Source organism: Pteropus medius, unplaced genomic scaffold (assembly GCF_902729225.1).
Source record: "Pteropus medius unplaced genomic scaffold, Ma_sr-lr_union100, whole genome shotgun sequence".
Taxonomy (NCBI): Eukaryota; Metazoa; Chordata; class Mammalia; order Chiroptera; family Pteropodidae; genus Pteropus; species Pteropus medius.
The window spans coordinates 2,076,169-2,096,076 of record NW_024347790.1 but is presented as its reverse complement, the minus strand read 5'-3'; the positions used below and the strand labels follow the sequence as shown (position 1 = coordinate 2,096,076).

The 19,908-nt window shown below is 41.6% G+C and overlaps 1 non-coding gene across 1 annotated transcript; it reads left to right on the top strand.

Annotated features, from left to right (window-relative positions):
• The first annotated feature begins 2,705 nt into the window (after positions 1 to 2,705).
• On the top strand, positions 2,706 to 2,824 carry LOC120614782 (5S ribosomal RNA). The gene has a single exon (XR_005656074.1). It is a non-coding gene; the product is annotated as a 5S ribosomal RNA (ribosomal RNA).
• Positions 2,825 to 19,908: the final 17,084 nt, after the last annotated feature.

Genomic DNA, 19,908 nt, shown 5'->3' with positions numbered 1-19,908 from the left:
CAGTTCCACAGTTATTAGGGACTCAGCTCTTACCTTTTGGCTTCACATCCTGGTGCTGGGTCCCATTCTTCACCGTGGTCCGAAGTGGCTGCGGGAACTCTGTTCCAGAGGGAGAAAGCATGAGAAGACCTGCCTCTAAACTGAGCCAGCCTCCTTAGGGCAGCCTGCCCTGTTCCCCTCCTAAGTCCCTCCACCCTCACACACACCCCCGAGTTCCACGTCCTGCTCAATGCTCTGCCTACATGCCGCTGACCAGAACTTAATCATGTGCCAAAACCTAGCCGCCAGGGAGTTTGGGAAATACTATTCTTTGGTTGAGTTCATTGCTGCCGAAATAAAATCGGGATTTTTTTCAGTGAGGAAGAAGGGAGAAATAATTTGTGGCCACAAGCCACCTCTGCCACACAGCATAAACTTTTCCTTCCCTTGAATTTTAGTTATAATTCCTGGTTATCATACCCTAAATAACTCTTCCCCTTCCTTGCTATTTGCTTCTTTCATAAATGCCTACACTTATGTCTTTTTCTTCTTTTTTTGGTTTGATAAGAAGTAGCTATATTTTTCTATTTTCATTTTGAATGACTTCCTCTCATTGTGTGTGCGCATGCATTGTGTGTGTGTGTGTATGTGTGTGTGTGTTTACTCAAAATTCAAAAGCACACATGACTTAGAGAGACATTCCTACAGAAGTGACAAAACTCTGGGCTAAAAACTTTCATTTAAATAGTATTGGTCTGAGGCAGACATTATTCTTGATCTACTCTACATTTCAAAAATCACGCGAGATCTTGCTAAAATTATTCTAAGCAGATGGTCTACTTTCATTCCTAAATACACGTGGGAGACTAAATATAACATTTAGAGCACAACTTAAAAGTTGTAGTTCTTTATTTGACTATGGATATCTGTAATCGACGTTCCACTGAAGTGTTAAATTTAGAACTAGCTTGGCATATAGAACAAGAAGAATATTTGACTATCAGATCCCTAAAAAACAGCAGAGCATTCTGGGATCCAGAGGCCCTGTCTGTGGTTTTGGGCAGGTCTTGGTAAGTGTCTTTTCTAAGGAGATATCTGAGTTTTTATCCTTTGAGTCTCAACCGGAAGAAATGATGGGCAGGTGCCCGTTCTTTCACAGTGTGTTTGAAATAAAATAATTCTGCCAAGAGAGACAGAGAACAGGGAATGGGTAGTATACATTATGAAGTTTTCTGTTTGTGTGTGGTATGCTTTTCCCTGACAAAAACTTTGAGAATTTAGGATCGTGCGGGCACCCCTGGTGTTGACATCCTAAAGCTCGCCAGGATTTAAATTAAAATTTTAATGTGTGAGACTGATAAATTAAAAATTTAAATGCGATAGTCAACAGAAGTAAGGTTGTTAGCTGTCAGTGAAGGGGATCAGCTGTAAGGCAGTATTTTCCCCAGCTTTCCATGTGTTCCCCCCGCGAGGCTGCCTTCGTGCCCTCCGTATACCCGATTCTGCAGCTCCCTCCCAGGGGTGCTAGTTTTCTGATGTGCTGTCTGGCTCTTCCAAAGTTTGGTGGTTGGCCCGGCCAGGTAACACACCTGGTCTGGCACGCCGTGCATTTTCTGTGAACGTATATCTGCTTATTAAGGGACTGTGGATTAGTCGGTTATACAGTGTCAGAGATGGATTAACCAACATTTAGGACAAGAGAAGAAAGAAAAAAGAACACATAAAGACCTATAATACAGGCCCACAAGCCATTATCAAATACGTGGAGCTAAATATTCTTGGAATTAATCCATTTTTTTCAGATTCTGGAAAGACAGTATGGTACATAAACATATCATAATGTCCTGGGAGCTTGGGGCAGCACCCTGTAGCAGCCTCCTAGAAACCCAGATCAGGTTTTTTCACCAGGAGAAGTCAGGTCAGGTTTTGCTTGTCAAGTGAATTACAAAAAAAAAAAAAAGGAAAGAGAAAGAAAAAAAGAAGTGCTTATACTCAGAGCTTTTTGGACTTCTGAATCTTGGATGAGAGATTGTGGCACTGTAATTCTGTAGTTATTGATCATTAATTAATTTAGACTTTGGGTCTTCTTTGATGAAACTTCTACCTCCCCTGGACTAGTCTCCCTTAGACAGAACTTCTTTCTCCTGGAAAGGTGTTGAAAAGCACTGGGGTGGGGGAAGGGGGTGAGGGGATCGGAAACTGAGGACTCCAGGTGCTCGGCTTCTTTCTTTGGCTACACGCCTTCCCAGAGCACGGTGCAGGCTAAGCCTTAAACACCCACGGAGGAAACTGCTTGCCATGCTGTCTTCCTTCCGAACAGGTAGGTCGGTTGTGGTGACACTTCTCTCTCTTTGGACTGAAAGTCTGTTCAGACTTTGCAACCAACTGCCCGATAGCTGTAGCATTTACAGAAGACGTTGTTTACAGGGCTCTTGCCTTTTCTCCTTTTGAATTTTTTAAAAGCTATTTTGGAAAGAACAGATCAAATGTTGGCGCCTTCGTGATGGAGCTGTTACAAATACATTCTGAGGGGTGTGCAGTTTCTAGCAGGCAGTGAACTTGCTCGCCTGCTAGATATCATTCCTGGTGTGTCCATCCCAGGAATTCAGGTGTCCCCTCATTTACCAGTCTTCCACTGTCAGCCAAATATTTACTTCTCATATATCTCTAATTCTCTCTCAGTCCTAAATTAGTAAGTTCCTTGTTTCTTTCAGAATGAGTCCGGAGTCTACGGCCATGCCACCCTGAACAAGCCCAATCCCATCTGATCTCGAAAGTTAAGCAGGGTTGGGCCTGGTTAGTACTTAGATGGGAGACCACCTAGGAAGACCAGGTGCTGTAGACGTAAAAAATAAAAAATAAGGGATTGTAAGCTGAAAAGGTCCTCACAATCTGTGAGGTCAACGAAGGGTTGCCTTGCCTAAAAAAAATAAATAAATAATGAGTCCGGAGTTTTCTCCTTTCCAGATTATATTCATATGTATATACTTTTGCCATACCAGAAAGTTCTGTATCACAGCACCTTGACCTTCGGCTATGAGTGCTCAAAAGCCTAGTTCAGACCCTGACTTTGTGAATGACCTTTGCTTTCTCTGATACAGTTTACTGGTGGTTCCCCAAAGTTTCATTCTATTGGAAAATCTTATTACTGTAATAGTATCTCGAATAAACAAAGATAGAAGTAGAAATAACAAGATGGAAAGAGTATTGAATTGGAATTTGCATCCTTGGTTTGCCTATGACTATCTGAGAAGAGTCATTCAACTCTTCTGACCCTCAGTTTTTCATCTTAGAATGCAGCTAATAATGTCTACCTAACCGGGTCATTGAGAGGACTAAATGGAAAAATACATGTAAAATATGTAAGGGAGCCGGGCTCGGCACGGACACCTCAAGGGAATTAGTTGAATCTGAATGGCACTTTTCTTTTAAATATTTTTATCGTCACATCATTCTACCTGAAGGTGTGATGAGTACTGGCTCATTTTATAGATGAGGAAGTGAGGCAGAGGCAACATTTAGTGACTTGCCCACTGAGGCCCAGAAATGAATTCAGGTCACTTGACTTCTGGATTGGATATAACTTTTGGGTTGAGAAACTCAGGGTGAGAGAGTTTGATCATCTGGAAACTAGGACTTTCAAGTGATCTTTGGGAGGCTGGCACATTCACACCTCGTGCCTCTGAGTTCTTAAAGGAATGGAAAGAAATAGTCAAATAAAAATGACTGAAATGACTGAAAGTGATTGGAATTCAATAATGAATCGTGTTCTGGAATGACACCTGTGATCAGTAGGGGGCTACCTCTTTATTTGGGGTGACTCGATATTTCTGGAGCATCCTTTAATTCTACACACCTCTATGATGCTATTGCATCATGTGAGATGCAGGAGAATTTAGGTCAACTATCTTGTCCAACAATTATGATGAATATGTTCTTGGATCTTTTTATTGCAGCCACATCTATCAATTCTCTGGGAACGCCTAGGAAATTTACTCATCAGCATATGTCTCTAAAATGCCTATTAAAACTCTTGAAACTCAGCAAAGCAGATGAAGCACTTTGTAAGTTGTGCTTTATTTGAACTAGTTTGACTATTAGTAATTTCCCCATCTACCTTCCTTTTTCTATTAGGCAAAGAAAATAATATAATGTGATACTCTATTGTTCTATTTCGAAGAGTTGCTTTTCACTTGTTTAAACTGTTAGAAAACATAGGGGTTGACCTTTTCCTATGTATTAATCATTTTCAAATAACCTGTACTTATTGGAACACATTCTGAAATACATATCTCTCTTCTGGAGGGAGGGGGAAGTATGTAATAGAATGTATGAGAAAATCAATGAGTAACTATGGTTGTGCTTTGCTTAAAAGCCTATTTGTGCCTTAATTTTAAACCTAGCTCTTCATGAGTAAATACTTGACTAAAAAAACAAAAGCCACTTAAATGCTTTTACTAATCATTGCAGTTAACTTAAATTCTTTCTGTAGCTGTAAGAATAATGATGATTTGATAACTGAATGTTTTTAAAGTGACCATCACGTGTGATTTGAGTCGAGGGATAATTGGCGCAGTGGCACTTACAAACTTTTTATTCCTAAGATCTTGACTCTTTGATGACTAGGAAATGAAAACAGGCAAGACCCCAAGGATACCCTTTTTCTCAGCTTCACTTGCCCCACTGTACAAAAGCAAAAGCCTCACAAAGATAACCACACACAAGCTTATCTTCTGTTTATGCATGTAAACCATGCCTTATATATCCAGTGATTCCCAGGTGATTTGGGGTTCAGTTTTGCAAGAGAAACGTCCAAGACTTTAAATGCTTGTCCTGGTCCAACCTCTGCTCCTGCTGCGCATAACCGGCTCCCTGGGATGTTGGCATGGCGATGGCGCCACAAACGCCTCCACCCCATCTCCGTCTGCGCTGGGAAGCTTACGCTCTTTCGCTCTTTCGTGGGTGCCTCTCCCACTTCTGTCAGAATAATGACATGCATGCAGAAACTTTGCTGTTCCCAAGGAGTATGTCAAGGGAGAAACTTCTTTAGCAACGCACACAGCAGACAAAACGTTTTTGCTGATTACGACTATGCCTGAATAATCTCTCACACGTGCAACGCGTTCTGTAAAACGTTCACAGCCACGGGATGGGGAAAGAAACCGCAGCGCCCATTCCTAAGCACGCTGACAAAGAGGCCTCCTAAATTAAAATAAAATATAGTTTTAAAAGTGAGAAAGGAATAAGACATCTTGAAAATTGGCCAGTGGCACTGCCAGAGACAGGGCACATGGAAAATTCAGACCTCACTGAAGGGTCTTATTGATTTTGTCCATCAGCGAAAACCTTGCCTTGAATTTGTCATTATTTTGGAATACCTGGGTAACCCAAGTCCGAAGATTTTTTTCCTCCTATGATCTGCAGTCATTCACATGCTGACTTTAAGTACATGATCTTATCTAGTAGTACAGTTTAAGAAGAAAATAAATGTTTTAAAGAATATTAGGTAGCAACTTAAATATCTTTGGATGGGGAGTTGGTTTAAAAATGATAGAATTATCAAAATAAGGCGATTGTATGCAACGATGAAAAAAACTGAGGTAGATTTATCTATCCCAACGTGGAAAGATCTCTGAGATGTATTTTTAAGCGAAAAAAGAAAAAGCAAGTTGCAAAAGTTTGAATAACGCGATCCCAGTTTTTAAAACAGCAACAAAACTCCTGTGTATGTACACAAGTATAGCAAAATGTCTCAAATAATGCTTCTCTCTTCCTTTCTCCTTTTCTCTCTCTGTCTCTCCGATTGTCTCTGTTTCTCTTTCCATACATGCATTCTTTATTTATTTCTGTTAAAAGTTGGTGTTTAATTTTATCACATACTTTTGGGTAATTTTTTACTTTGAAATAATTTTAAACTTAGAGAAAAATTTTAGTTTCAGGAGTAGTACACAGAAGTCTTATATACTTTCCCTCAGTCGCCAACTGTTAACATTCCACCATATTTTCCATCTCAACCATTTGAAATTAAGTCGCAAGAGGTGTGACGCTCCATGACCTCTAAATACCTCAACGTGTAGTTCCTTAAAGAACATTCCCTACATAGCTACCAAAATTAGGAAATTGTGCCTTGCATGTATGTAGCTGGCGTGTCTCTTTATCCATCTTCAGTTTGGAATAAGTTATTTAGTCTTATCTCTCGTGACCTTCACATTTGTAAAGTATACAAACCAGTTACTTTGAAGAAGGTCCCTCAACTTGGGGGTGTCTGATGTTTTGTCATGATCAGATTCCGGAACGTTATGGGAATGTCACAGAAACAGAGGTGAGCCCTTCTCAGTGCATGGCATCAGAAGGTACACGATGCTGATTTAAGCTATCACTGCTGATGTTGACTTTTATCATTTGCTTAAGACAGTGTCTGTCAGGTTTTTCCACAGCAAATTAGTAAGTACTTTGTGTTGGGATATTAACAAGTATTGATAAGTACTCATTAAGATGTTAATAAGTATTTTGCAGGGAGATAGTTTAAGACTGTAAGTATCTGGTTCCTCATTAGACCTTTATCCATTCATTTTGGCACCCACAGCTGCTTCTTACTAGACCCAATTATTATTAAGATGGGAGATAAATAATTATACAACGCTACCATTCCTTCCACACTTATTAATTGGTATTCCCCTATAAAGTAGAGCTTTTTCTTCTTATTTATTTATATCAGTACAGATTCACAAATTCCTGTTTTATTGAATGAATTATAATCCATTACTAGCATTATTTACTTTGATGCTCAGACTGGCCCAGATTTGGCCAGTGAGAGCCTTTTCAAGCTCCTGTCCCCACCAATCTTTGAGAACTTCCTTATTTCCTACCATGAGAAATTCTCGGCTCATCTGATACTTTCCCTGCTCCAGCCTTGGAATCAGCCTTTCTCCACGGAGCTCTAGTTCCTTTCAGTTGAGAATAATATTTGGAAGTCAAGCTTTAGGCATTAAAAGACCTTGGTGCTACCTGGGTGCCATCGATTCTGGGTCCTCTCAGTGGGGAGAGCTGTATATACACATATATACATTTACTATCTCTCTCTCTCTCTCTCTCTCTCTCTATGAATTTCAGAGACCCTGTGCTCATGCCGACACTTCCCATTGCAGTCCAACATCACATGACTTATTCCAGTCTTCCCCTTTCCATATTTGTACCTCCCCTCTTCATCAGTGAGAAGCCTGGCTCCCATTATCCTCCATGTATTCGATTAATTCTGGATGCAACCGATTTCCCAACCGTGCTTGCTATTTTCTCACCCCCAGTGCTTCTGACTCACTTCGGCCAGTGCAGGTCAAGAGCCAAGAGCTCCCCACCCGGCTCTGGTGGTGGGTGTGCCAGCTGAGAGTTCCATGCCTGTATTGTTTTAAATGAATCTTGACTGTTCTACTAAGGGGCTATAATCCAGTGGCTAACTGAGAGGTCTCCACAGACAGATTTCAGATTTGTACTGCTGGCTGGACCCAGCAGTACGACAACCCCACAAAGCAGTTGGCAGGCAGGCCAGGGTCTACGCTTCCACCACGCGGACAATGCACCATGCACTCCTCCTGGTGGGCACTTCTGTCGTGACAGCTCCTTCCTTCCCAGGCGCAGAAGGCCAGGGAGCAGGTTTCCTCACTCTCTGATTACAATGCGTCGCCTGCTGCGGAAGCTGAGGAAGCTGGCTGAAGTCCAGATGTGGGGGAAACAGCACTGCAAGCCTTTCCTATTCACCTGCTACTCCACGGAAGCTTCTCCGGGGCTAGGGGTTTGGGAGAGCGAATGTGGCTCCAGGGTGGATGCACAGGATATGAGGAATCGCCGCCCTAAGAGATGTGCACACACTGACTCATGGGCTTCCCATCCCTTCTGTCCTGACTTTGATGTTGGTGTCAGTTCATCTGGCCGGTCCACTGACCACATGCTTGGTCATTTTGTAAATATTTTCTCAACGATTACATAACACTATATTTGTGCCAGGGGAGGAAATGGGTAGAGAACAACATGTAAAAGTTAGCTTTTTTTTTTTTTTCTCAGAATTTTTACCACATAACCAATGAAAGGATACTAGTCCAAGTTCAAGTTGGCTTTGCAGCCTTCAAATATTTCCTCTACGGACCCACTGATCTTCCCATTACTTATGTCCTTGCCCATCAAACTCACCAGTTTAGGGCCCAGTTCTGGCACTGTCATCTTTATATTTTCATTCATTCAATAAATATATTAGTATGTGCTAGGTATTCTGATGAAAATTTGTTCCTCCCTGTCTATTAGTGGTTTGAAATTTCACTCTTAGATATTTGAGACCTTTGTGTCTGGAAGATTTTATCCACCAAAAAGAAAGTGTGTGATTAAAACATAAATAACTTTTCAACTTTTTCAGCAAATGTGTTGCTGCGTATTAGTTGATATAAACTCCATGTGAGGCCCAGATGGAGGGAAGGAGGAAAGGAACCTATCAAGGGAGACGATGACATGGGATAGGGAGGAACTAAAGCCAAGAATCACCTCAGCAGGTTTGCTGGCCTTGCTGGTTTCGTCACTTAGCAAGCATTTGGACATAGCCCATTTCTTTACCTTATTTAAATCCCTCACCCCTGCCCTATACCCTTACTTCCTTTCTCACCAAGCTAAGCAGTTTTAATCATTGCTTTGCATATATCCTCAACTCCTTTGATCCCCGCCCAGTGCTCTGCTGGCAAACCCTGATGAAATCTATCTCTGGCTGCCTCCAGCTGAATGTGGCTGGAGAAAGGCATCCAACCATGAGGACTGTCCCACATCGACTGCGTGAGTGTCAACTGCAGGAGGCCTCAGTGTGCCTGGCGGTCCTACCTCATTCCCTGAGTCGATGAACACTCTGCTCTCGGAGGAGGTCGTTTTGCGTCTTCTGTTCTTTCCTAAATTTCCAGCACTGGTCCTCCCTCTCAGGTGGTGATGACCTTCATTCCAACTGAGGAAACAGACGTGACCCCAGGGAACATCCTCGACTTTCCCCGTCGAATCCACCAACGCTCTTGCCTTTGGACTTGGACACTTTGCTTTCTCTGTTGCTACAAACGATGAGCAGTCCGTGCACCCTTCTCACCTGCACCCTTCTCTCTCCTGCATCCTTGGGTCCCTCCCCTCTTCTGGATCATCCCCATTCACACCCACATATGCTTTTTTTTTTTTTAATGTTTAATTGTGATGAAATACACATAACATAAAATTCACAATTTGCTATGGGCTGAATTATATTCCTCTCAAATTCAGATGTTGGAAGCCCTAACCCCCAGTATCTCAGAATGTGACTGTTTGAAGAAAAGGCCTTTAAAGAAATGATTGAGTTAAAATGGGGCCATTAGTCTGGCCCCTAATGCAATCTGACTGTTTTATCTTCCAAACAAAAAACAAATCCTAAACCCTCCTAAACAATCACCAGCTATTGTTTCATATTTGTTTTCTTTTATGACAAAATATCTTATGAATTGTCTCTACCTCTTTACCTTCGATTTCCTATACTATAAGACAATGCCATATTATCTAAACATGTATTTTAAAAAACATAGGCAAGAAGCTCTCTGTTCTATATTCTTATGTGTTTCAAATCCTCCCCTTTGCTCAGAGAGATGATAGATTCTATGCTGTGAACTAAAATTTGAGCTGTAAATTGCTCTGGGGAGAAGGACTGAAAGTTATGTGAAGTTTTTATTTTTGATATGGCATTTTTTCTTATGTAGTTTGCATTTTCTAACTGAATACATACATTACTTTTATTAAAATATGTCAACCAGAGTAACCTGAGCAGGTAAATTGTGGCCTCATCTTGGTTTCTTGTTTTCCCTTTATATCTCTTGGAATTTAAAAAAAGTAATATATGTTTTATTATTTTTAATAAAATGAAATATTTTCAAAAACTAGCACATAAGAGAAACAAGTTCATACACAGATGTGATCTTCCAACCAGCAGATGGCAGTCTACTGAGAAATCTTCAAAACACATTTGGTCTTCGTTAGATCAATAGTTTGCTACTCCCTGATAATTCCCCACAAGTAGCAGATGCAGCCTGCATGCTTCAGTCTTCTCTCCAGCTGTGCCGGCAGATATAAGATGCTCGGGAGAGTAAAAATAACATCCAATAAAGGCTGAGGATAACTGTGATATAATAAAAATTATTAACTTCTGCTTGGGAATTTGTTTTTAAATTTTCAATTTCTGGTTAATTGTGAATAAACATAAAAAGCCATTCGGTAGTAATCTTAGTTGTTGACATTTTTAATGTGTTATCAGTCATTTCCTGCATGAGTAAATGAAGTATATCAGGTATAATTTGCTCTTTGAAGCCAAGCGTTCTGAAACGGTCTATATCGATGTCCATTCTCATTGCCAGCACTGATGATGTACATGCAAAAACCTCGGTGATAGCGTGCTTTAAAACTAGATCTTTTACACCTTTGAAATCACTTGTTCTCAAAAGTGAAATATAAAGACTATCAGAAAAATTGTGGGTTTCACTAGATCAAAAGTTTTCTGTGTGGTAGAAATTAAAATTCACGATCTTCCCCTATTCATGTAAACACACTGCATTCATTTCCTAGGGCTGCTGTCTCAAAGTACTACAGACCAGGTAGCTTAAATACAACAGAAATGCACTGTCTCACAGTTCTGGAGGATAGAAGTCCAAAATCAAGGTGTCGGCAGGTCCATGCTCCCTCTGAAGCCTTTTGGGGAGAATCATTCCTTGGCTCTTCGGATTCTGATGTTTGCTGACAATCCTTGCTGTTCCTTGGCGTGTAGGAGCATCGCTCCAATCTCTGCATGTCACATGACATTCTCCCTGTGTGTCTGTCTCTCTGTCTCTTCTCCTTCTTTTAAAGACCCCAGTCATACTGGATGAAAGGGCCACCCTAATTCAGTATGACCTCATATTTACTAATTACATCTGCGATGTCCCTATGTACAAACGAGGTGACATTCTGAGGTCCTGGAGGTAAGATCTCAACACATCTCTTGGGGGGACACCATTTAACTCATAACGCATATTAATGAAATTAAATTTCATGAGTTTTTTCCTGATCTATATAAACACATTCTCCATGTGTCCTCCCAGAAGCATTCTATCCGTGCTTCTTGCCCTGTTGTGTTTCCCAGGAGGCTGATCTCTGTGCACTGCCGCCTCCTGGCTTCTTGTTGGACTTGGCCAATGGCAGGCACCAGAGGAGGTCACGAGAGTGAGAGGTGGATATTTATCGTTCCCATTCCCCGTCTGTGTCACTGCAGTTTGGGCAGTGGGTACATCTCTCTACCACTGCACTCCTGTCAGGCAACCCCGCTTCCAGGTTTGGCTCTGGGCCATGGTACCCTCCCCGCCACCTTGCCTTTTCAGACCCACGGGTCAGGATGCTTTGCCTTCCTTTCTTGGTTCCCTTCAACCTGCCCGCATCTCTGTCCACAGTCCTTCATTAAGCTCCTTCAATTGCGCATTCTGAGCATACCATCTGTTGCTTGCTTAGATCCTGACTGATACAGTAACCAAAATATAGCCTCGGAAAGCGTAAATGTTGTGGTGGACAATCCCTTCCTTTGGGAATTATGATCTCTTATTTCACAGTAATTCTCCTCAGTCCGTATGGCTTTCCAATGGTGATTTTCTATCTCCCTCATTTCTGTCTTTATGAATTTGTATTCAGTGAGGAAGAGTCGTCCCTTCCCTTCTATTTATTTATTCAATTACTTATTTATACCAGTATGGTCTCATGGATATTAATCTTAGAATTATAACCCAATATTATCATTATTGATTTTATTGCTTGATTTGTTCCAGCCTCAGCCATCAGGTGCTCCTGCAGGTCGGCTTTTGTGTTCTTTTAACACGCCATCACTCTTTTTCATACTTCCTTACTTTCTGCGAGTACCATAAGATGCTCCAGGCTCATTTGGTATTTCCTTTGCCCCAATCACTGTGCCAAAGAGCCCTGTTTCCTTTAATTGGAGAATGGTACTTAGAAACCAGGATGTTGGAATTAGCTGTGCCCATGGCACCCGGATGTCACTACTTCTACGTCCTCTCAGTGGCGGAACTGAGGAATCCGTATGTATTTATACTAACCCATGTATACAGATGGGTTTGTATACATTTGTTTCTGAAGATACAAAACTGTATCTACAGAATATATGTGTACACACACATATATATATACACACACATGTATATATGCATGTACATACATACACACATATTAGTTTCACAGTTTTTGTGCAAGTTAGGGGCAAATAATAAGCCATATGTGATTTCCATTTCCTGAGCTATAAGAATAGGGTAATAACGGTAACCACACAGTAACACGTCTCTGAGTGTACCCCTATATCTATTATATAGCAACTCTGGCCTTCTCTTCTCTCCTTCCTCAAATTACTCTCAAATTGTTCCAAGATCTCCCAGGAGTACGCACGAACGATGCAGTGTGACGCTCCCTTCGGGCTGAAGCTCTCATTCTTCCAGCTGCTGGGAGCGTAAGTGGCTTACAGCTTTCAGGTAAGTCTTTCTCCCAGAACTGCCCGCTGCTGAAGAGCTGCCTTGCTCAAAGTCCTGCTCCCTTTCTGGGGCAGGCTGTATTCAATAACTCGTCAGTGTAGGCATATCGAGGCCCAGCCCCCTTTGCCTGAGTTTGGAACCATTCCAAAGAGCCACCCCAGCTCCAGACGTCCTCGCGGGATCAGCGGAAGCCTCGATGGAACTGCACTGAAGTTCATCTTCACTCTTTGCCCAATCTCGTCTCTTTACCTCCCCAACAGAACTCGCTCCCAAGAGCACTCCTCGATAAACTTTGCACAGGTAAACCTCTGTCTCGGAATCTGCCTGCCAGGGAACCCAGCCTGAGCAGTCCACTGCAGAAGCGGTTCTAGGCAGCAGACTCTGCAATCGAGCTTCGAAGGCGGTCCACCTACGGCCATCTGGCGTGAGAACCACGTAACCGGTGACGCTGGAGCAGCGAGAACCCTTGGCCGCGGCAGTACGGCCACTGTCAGCCGTCTCCCCAGTGTGGACTCGGGCTCAGAGGCTGGCGAAGGAATTGCACTGCGGGAGGCGGGTGGGGTCAGTGTTTCAGACATTTTTGAAAAGGGTAAATCGGTAATTATAAGGCATATGGAATCAGGTAGCTATTGCTGGAGAAAATCAATGAATTGGAGAAGACAATGAAAGTCTGATAGTGGTTAAGTTTTTCTTTTTTCCTCCCTCTCTTCCGATATCCTCCCCTCCCTTCATTATTACTCCCTGTCTTAGTAATTTCTTTTCAATTATTTTCAGTGTTCTCTCTTTCTGGAATTTCTATTCACCAGATATTGAACCTCCCAAGCCCGTCTTCTCATTTTCTTTGCTCTTCTCATTCATTTCCACGCTTTCCTCTCTCCCTAGACCCAAACTCGGAAACCTTCTGATTCGATTCCTCCAGAGAATAAGTCTAGCCTTCCCTGGAGGTGGGGAAGGAGCAGTCCCCTGGCTGCCTGGACTAGAGAAAGAACATCGTGTCTAAGTGCTAATTAACACATTATGAAATAATCCCTCATTCCTCCCAACCTCCAAATTACCCGGTGCCTCCTGTTTCTAAGCCTTTGAGAGGGTGGGCGCAGGAGGGGAGTGGAGGGGCAGTTCAGTGGAGAAGAATTAGCTTATTATCTTGTATTTTTTTCAGACATCTGGCTTTCAGTCGACTAAGACAGTTATCACTCTCCCTCGGTTTCCTTTTATATCTCTTGTCTTCTATTCTTCTGCTTTCCTCTTTGCCTTTATGGATTTAAACCCTTGAAATTATTGGGCCTTCAGGAGGTAATTAGGTTTAGATGAGGTCATGGGGACAGGGCGCCATGATGAAGTTAGTGTGCTTGAACCAGGAAGTGACACCATGTGAGGCATCTCTCTCTGCCTTGTGAGGGCACAGTGAGAAGGTGACCACCCCCAACCCAGGAAGAGCCCGTGCCAGGAACCGAATGGGCCAGCACCTCGATCTCACACTTCCCAGGCTAGCACGACGGGAAATAAACGTCCGCTGGTTAAAACTCCCAGCCTCTGTTATTCGTTATCGCAGCCAAAGTTGAGTAAGACGATTATTTCACTGTTACTTTAGTTCAATTCTTTTACTGTTATTTTACTACTCTTCGGTCATTTAGAAATTGCATTAGTGCTTTGAACTATATCCGGAAACACATTTGCTTTTTATTTCAAATTCAATTTCCCTTTATTTAACAAATGAGATCACACATGATGTTTTATAACCTTTAAAAAATTACACAGCATGATGATTAATTTGTGGCCAAAATGCCAGGGTTCCTGTCCTCCCCATTCCTTTGTCACCACCTGCTCACAGTCTGTCTGCAGGAAAACAAGTATGGCTAACACAGCTGCTCCCGAGGGAGGGTAGAGACTGGGACGGGGAGGGTCTAAGGGAGGTGGGATGTGGGTACCCGAGGAATCGTTGCCTGCGGGGAACTACTGGGAAAGGACAAAAGGCATGAGGTTTAAGGCAGATGCCTTTCATTCTGAAACTTCCAGAGCAAAATGTGATATCCAGACCCTATCTGTATACTAGACATCATAATGACCTGGGATGGGATGGACTAGCCACAGTCATAAGGATATAATTCTATTGGTCTTTATTAACTCATCGGCACTGTCCCCAAAGGCCACCAATTGTTCTCATGGCCACTCCAGGGAGGAAGAATATACCCCTGAGTGGCAGCCTTTGGACCAAGAAGAATAATGTTGAAAGGAGCTCAGAAGTGGGCATATCTGTGGAATCACTGAATCCACCCAAAGATCGAGGGCCCATTGAAGGAAGCCAATTAGGAACCTGATAGATCAGTATTTCCTCAGAAGTACTGATGGAAGCTATAATGATGTCAATATAATTCCGAAGCCTGGAGCTTTGCTGAGCATCAAACGGCAAAGGTCTGTTTTTTTCAGCCTCCCTGATGCATCTTTTTTAATGTCGGCTGTATTTTTAGGTGGAAAGCAGAAAAACTTTACTTTTGCTCCCTAAGGAAGATCACGTAGTAATCAGCTAGAATTTCTGTTTGAGGATTTAAAAGAGGAGTAAAGAAATCTGAAAATGTGAGGATAGGGCAGTCTTAGTTCAAGGCACATCCCGTGAGAGTCAAAACTAATTTTGCAACAAATTTGGGCATTTTCAGTGGTCTCAAAGTATCTGAGAAATTTTTACCAAAGGAAAATATAGAAAGGAAAGTATAACCTCATTTTTAATTCACTTTGATTTTAAAATAAATATGGGGAGGAGAGGATGCGAAATCAAACAATGACAGTGTTCTTAGCCTGATCTAGAACCACAGCTGTTTCTGGGCCTTACACCTGCGTGACCCGCTTCATGCCCCTTCCCTTAGCATTCCTGTCTTGGTGAGGTGACCGTCCTTCCTCCAACCCCTCCTGCTACTTTTAGGGTCTGATACTGGACTCATGAATTCTGTTGTTATCGTTTGTCTTGTTGGGATGGGAGCTGAGGCCCTAGAACAAAAGGAAGTCCCAGAGTCAATCCTCCTGGGACAGCAACTGACTAGAAAGGGGGCTCTCAGGAGGAAGAGGGAGCTCCTTCCCCTCTCAGGGCCTTGCCTCTACTGAGTCTAGATGGCCTGAGGGGTAAGATGATCACTGCCACTTGGAGACTAGACAGGAAGGAGGCAGGGAGGAAGCCTTGGGAGACTCTGAGGGATGATCTGGGGCTCTGGGCCCCCGATAATGATGTTACCTAGCAGCCAGTAACAAAAGGAAACAAAACAAAAGATTTTTTGAGAGGTGTGATTCGTTTTTGTAATCAGTAAAGTCTTCTCAAACACCACTATATATTGTATACCTCGGGGTTCTCCAGAGAAACGGAAGCAATAAGATAGATAGACAGACATATGAAAGAAGAGATTTATTATAGGAATTGGCTCATGCAGTTGTGGAGGCTGAGAGGCCTCACCATCTGCCATCTGTTAGCTGGAGACCCAGGAGAGCCACTGCTGTAATTCAGCCCAAGATCAAAGGCCTGAGAATCGGAGAGCTAAGGGTGTAAATCCCAATCTGAAACTGAAAGCCTGAGAACCAGAAGCACTGATGTCCCAGGTGAAGTTGGGTGTCTCACCTCACACAGAGAGAGCAAATTAGCCCTTTTTGTTCTATTTGTTCTATTTGGGCCCTCAACTGACTGGCTGATGCCCACTCATACTGGGGAGGGGGGTTCTTCTTCACTTAGTTTACTGATTTAAATGCTAATCACAGATACACCCAGAAATGATGTTTTACCAGCTATCTGGACATCCTGTAGCCCAAATGACACATAAAAACAACCATCACAATCGCAGACTAGTATTGGCTGAACTATGGACGAGAAGGGACAGGGGTGGCTTTACTTGGGCTGGATTTGTAAAGGGGAAGACAGTGCCTCCTGAGGCTGTTGTATCAGGGCAGGGATGGGTGGGATCCCCAAGGGGAAGGCGACAAGGGAATGGGCTGCGAGGTCAGCCATCCTTCCCGCACGTCGTTACAGCACTTATTTCTGAGAGCTGCACTCGGCACACACGCCCACATGCTGCCTCCGGCCTTCGAGCTCCGGGAACGCAGGGATCCTGTGTTGTTTCACGCGTATCTCCATAGCAGCACTTAACTCATAATCTGCCATATTTGGGGTTCTTAATAACTGTTGTTTACATAAATGAGTTACCGCGTTAGTGTTTCACCTCTAAGTGCTATACGGAAAATGACTAATATTCTTAAGGAATTCTGATGATGGCATGGAATGACTTCATTCACTCTTAGGTGACTGACACCAGCCCTGTTGATTTTCTCTTTAAAGGGGTCATTTGAGCCAAATCCTTGACTTTTATCTGAGTCTCCGTCTAGAAATGATTACACTGGCGCTATGTCACCTTGGGCTGTTTCTATGTTAGCTTTTTGAAATTAAAAAATTAATATTTGCATGTGATTAAAAAAAGTCAAACACTACGACAGGGCATATCATGAAAAGTGTCATCCTCCCATGCCGAATGTTTAGTATCTTCTCTCCAGGGGCATATACTAACTTCTTGGGCATACTTTCATAAATTTTCTCTATAAATATAAACACACATATGTTTATATTTATACGGGCATATTTATAGGTATGCACACATATTTAATAACTTGTTTTTCAATTTGCTTTTGTCATTCAAAATATATCTTGGAGGCATCACATTTCCTGATTTCAAATGATACTACAAAGCTACAGTAATCAAAACAGTATGGTATGCTCATAAAAATACATATAGACCAACGGAACAGAATAGAGCACCTAGAAATAAATCCTCACATATACGGTCAATTAATATTTGATAAGGGAGCCAGGAATATTCAATGGGAAAGGATAGTCTCTTTAATAAATGGTGTTTAGAAAACTGGATAATCACATGCAGAAAATGAAATTGGACCCCTATCTTACACTACTCACAAAAATTAACTGGAAATGGATTAAAGACTTAAAATATAACATAGGGGAAAGCCCCTTGACATTGGTGTTGGCAACAATTTTTTTGGATATGGAACCAAAAGCAATCAACAAGTGGAACTACATCAAACTAAACAGCTTCTGTACCTCAAAAGAAACAAACAACAAAATGAAAAGGCAATCTATGATGGGAGAAAATATTTGCAAACCATATGTCTGATAAGGGGTTAATATCCAAAATATATGAAGAATACATAAAACTCAGCAACAAAAAAACCCAAACATTCTGATCAAAAAATGGGCAGAGGAACTGAATAAACATTTCTCCTAAGAAGACATACAAATGGCCAACAGGTACAAGAAAAGGTACTCAATATCACTAATTATCAGGGAAATGAAAAATCAAAACCACTATGAAATACTACCTCACACCTGTTAGGCTATCATTAAAAAGACAACAGATGACAAGTGTTGACGAGGATATAGAAAAAAAGAGAACCCTTGTGCACTGTTGATGAAAATGTAATCGCTTCAGCCACTATGAAAAAAGAGTATGGAGGTGCTTCAAAATATTAAAAATAGAATTACCATATGATCCAGCAACCCTACTTCTGGATATATATCCGAAGAAATAAAAACAGGACATAGAAGAGATATCTGCATTCCCATGTTCACTGCAGCATTATTCACAACAGCCAAGATATGGAAACAACCTAAGTGTCCATCAACAGATGAATGGGTAAAGAAGATATGGTGTACACATATACACAATGAAATATTATTCGGTCATGAGAAAGAAGGAAATCCTGTCATTTGTGCCAACACAGACAGACCCTGGGGGCATTACACTAAGTAAGATAAATCAGGTAGAGAAAGACAAATACTGCGTGATCTCACTTATATTTTCAATCTAAAAAAAAGCTGAACTCAGAGAATAGAATGGTGGTTCCCAGAGGCTGGAGGGGGGCGGGGGGAAGAAAACTGAAGAAATGTTGGTCAAAGAGTATAAACTTCCAGTTAGAAGATGACTAAGTTGTGGGGATCTAATACACAGCATTGAAAGTTACTAAGAGACTATCTTAAGTGTTCTCACCACATACAAATGCATGCACACAAATGATAATTATGCAACGAGACGGAGATGTTGGGTAATGCTACGGTGGTAGTCATATTGCAATACATAAGTGTATCAAATCGGCATATTGTACACCTTCAACTTACACAATGTTATATGTCAACTACAGTGTGCGTATTCTCTCTCTCAATCAGTGATTGTCCGTATTGCCACATGTAAACAGACGTCATTCCTTTTTTAAAAAAACAAAGCTACATTAAAGTAATACTTGCACCTGATTTAAATATAAAACACACATAAGGGTTTACAATGGAAGAGAATCATCTCCTGCCTCATCCCCTCACCTCTAGCCCTGCTCCCAAAGGCAGCCTCTTATACCTAGTTCTGTCTTCACTTTTTCTCATGGATAGCACCATATTATAAGTAACATATTTATACTTCTGTTTAATTGATTGTCTTAAAATATTATCTATGACATCCTGCTATGACGAGGATCTATCCCACTAATATGATTGTCTCTATCAATTTTAGACATTGTTTATTAATTTTCTAATAAGATAGGTAAGCATTTAGCTACTTACTCCATCCTATCTCCTCCCACTATCGTTCCATCTCTACTTACAATTCCCCCTCTGGTCACCTCTAGGGCCTCGAACACTATACTTAAAACTCCATTTCTCTTTGCATCAACTATAGGGAGCATCTTCTCACTTTGAAGCACAGGAATATTAATAAGCCCTTCCTTCTCTCCACTTGTATTACCCCCTCCACAACAATCTCTTCATCTTTCAAAATCTCTCAGCTCTCCCTTTGATTTGCCATTGTCAAGTTGATAACGTTTTCATTCTATTTTGTAACCACAAAGAAATCTTCTATTACTTGCTGGTACCTGCAGGGTATACATACATACATACATACATACATACATACATACATAAATATATATATGATACATGATATCAAATATATATATATTATCTTATATAAAAATATATATATATACATATATATATATTAGGACTCTTTTAGTAGCAAGTGACAGAAAATTCAACTCAAAGCAAATGAAGCAGAAAAAAATTAGTTTGCTCGCATAATGGCAAAGTGTAGGAAAAGATGCAGCCTCATGCGAAACTTAATCCAAAAATGTTATTAGGACCTCGTTTCTCTCTCTCCTCCAACTCTTAAATTCTGCTTTCTGTTGCTCCCATTCTGAGTATCTCTCCCTTCAAGGAGGCAAGGTGTCGGCAGTTGTTCCAGGTTTTCACCCTTTCAAGTTCAAATCCAGTAAATCCAGTAAGTCAAATTTGAGGATTCATTCTGATTGGAACAATGTGTTCTCATGCTCAACCCCGAGACCACTGCTGGGAGCAGAGGAC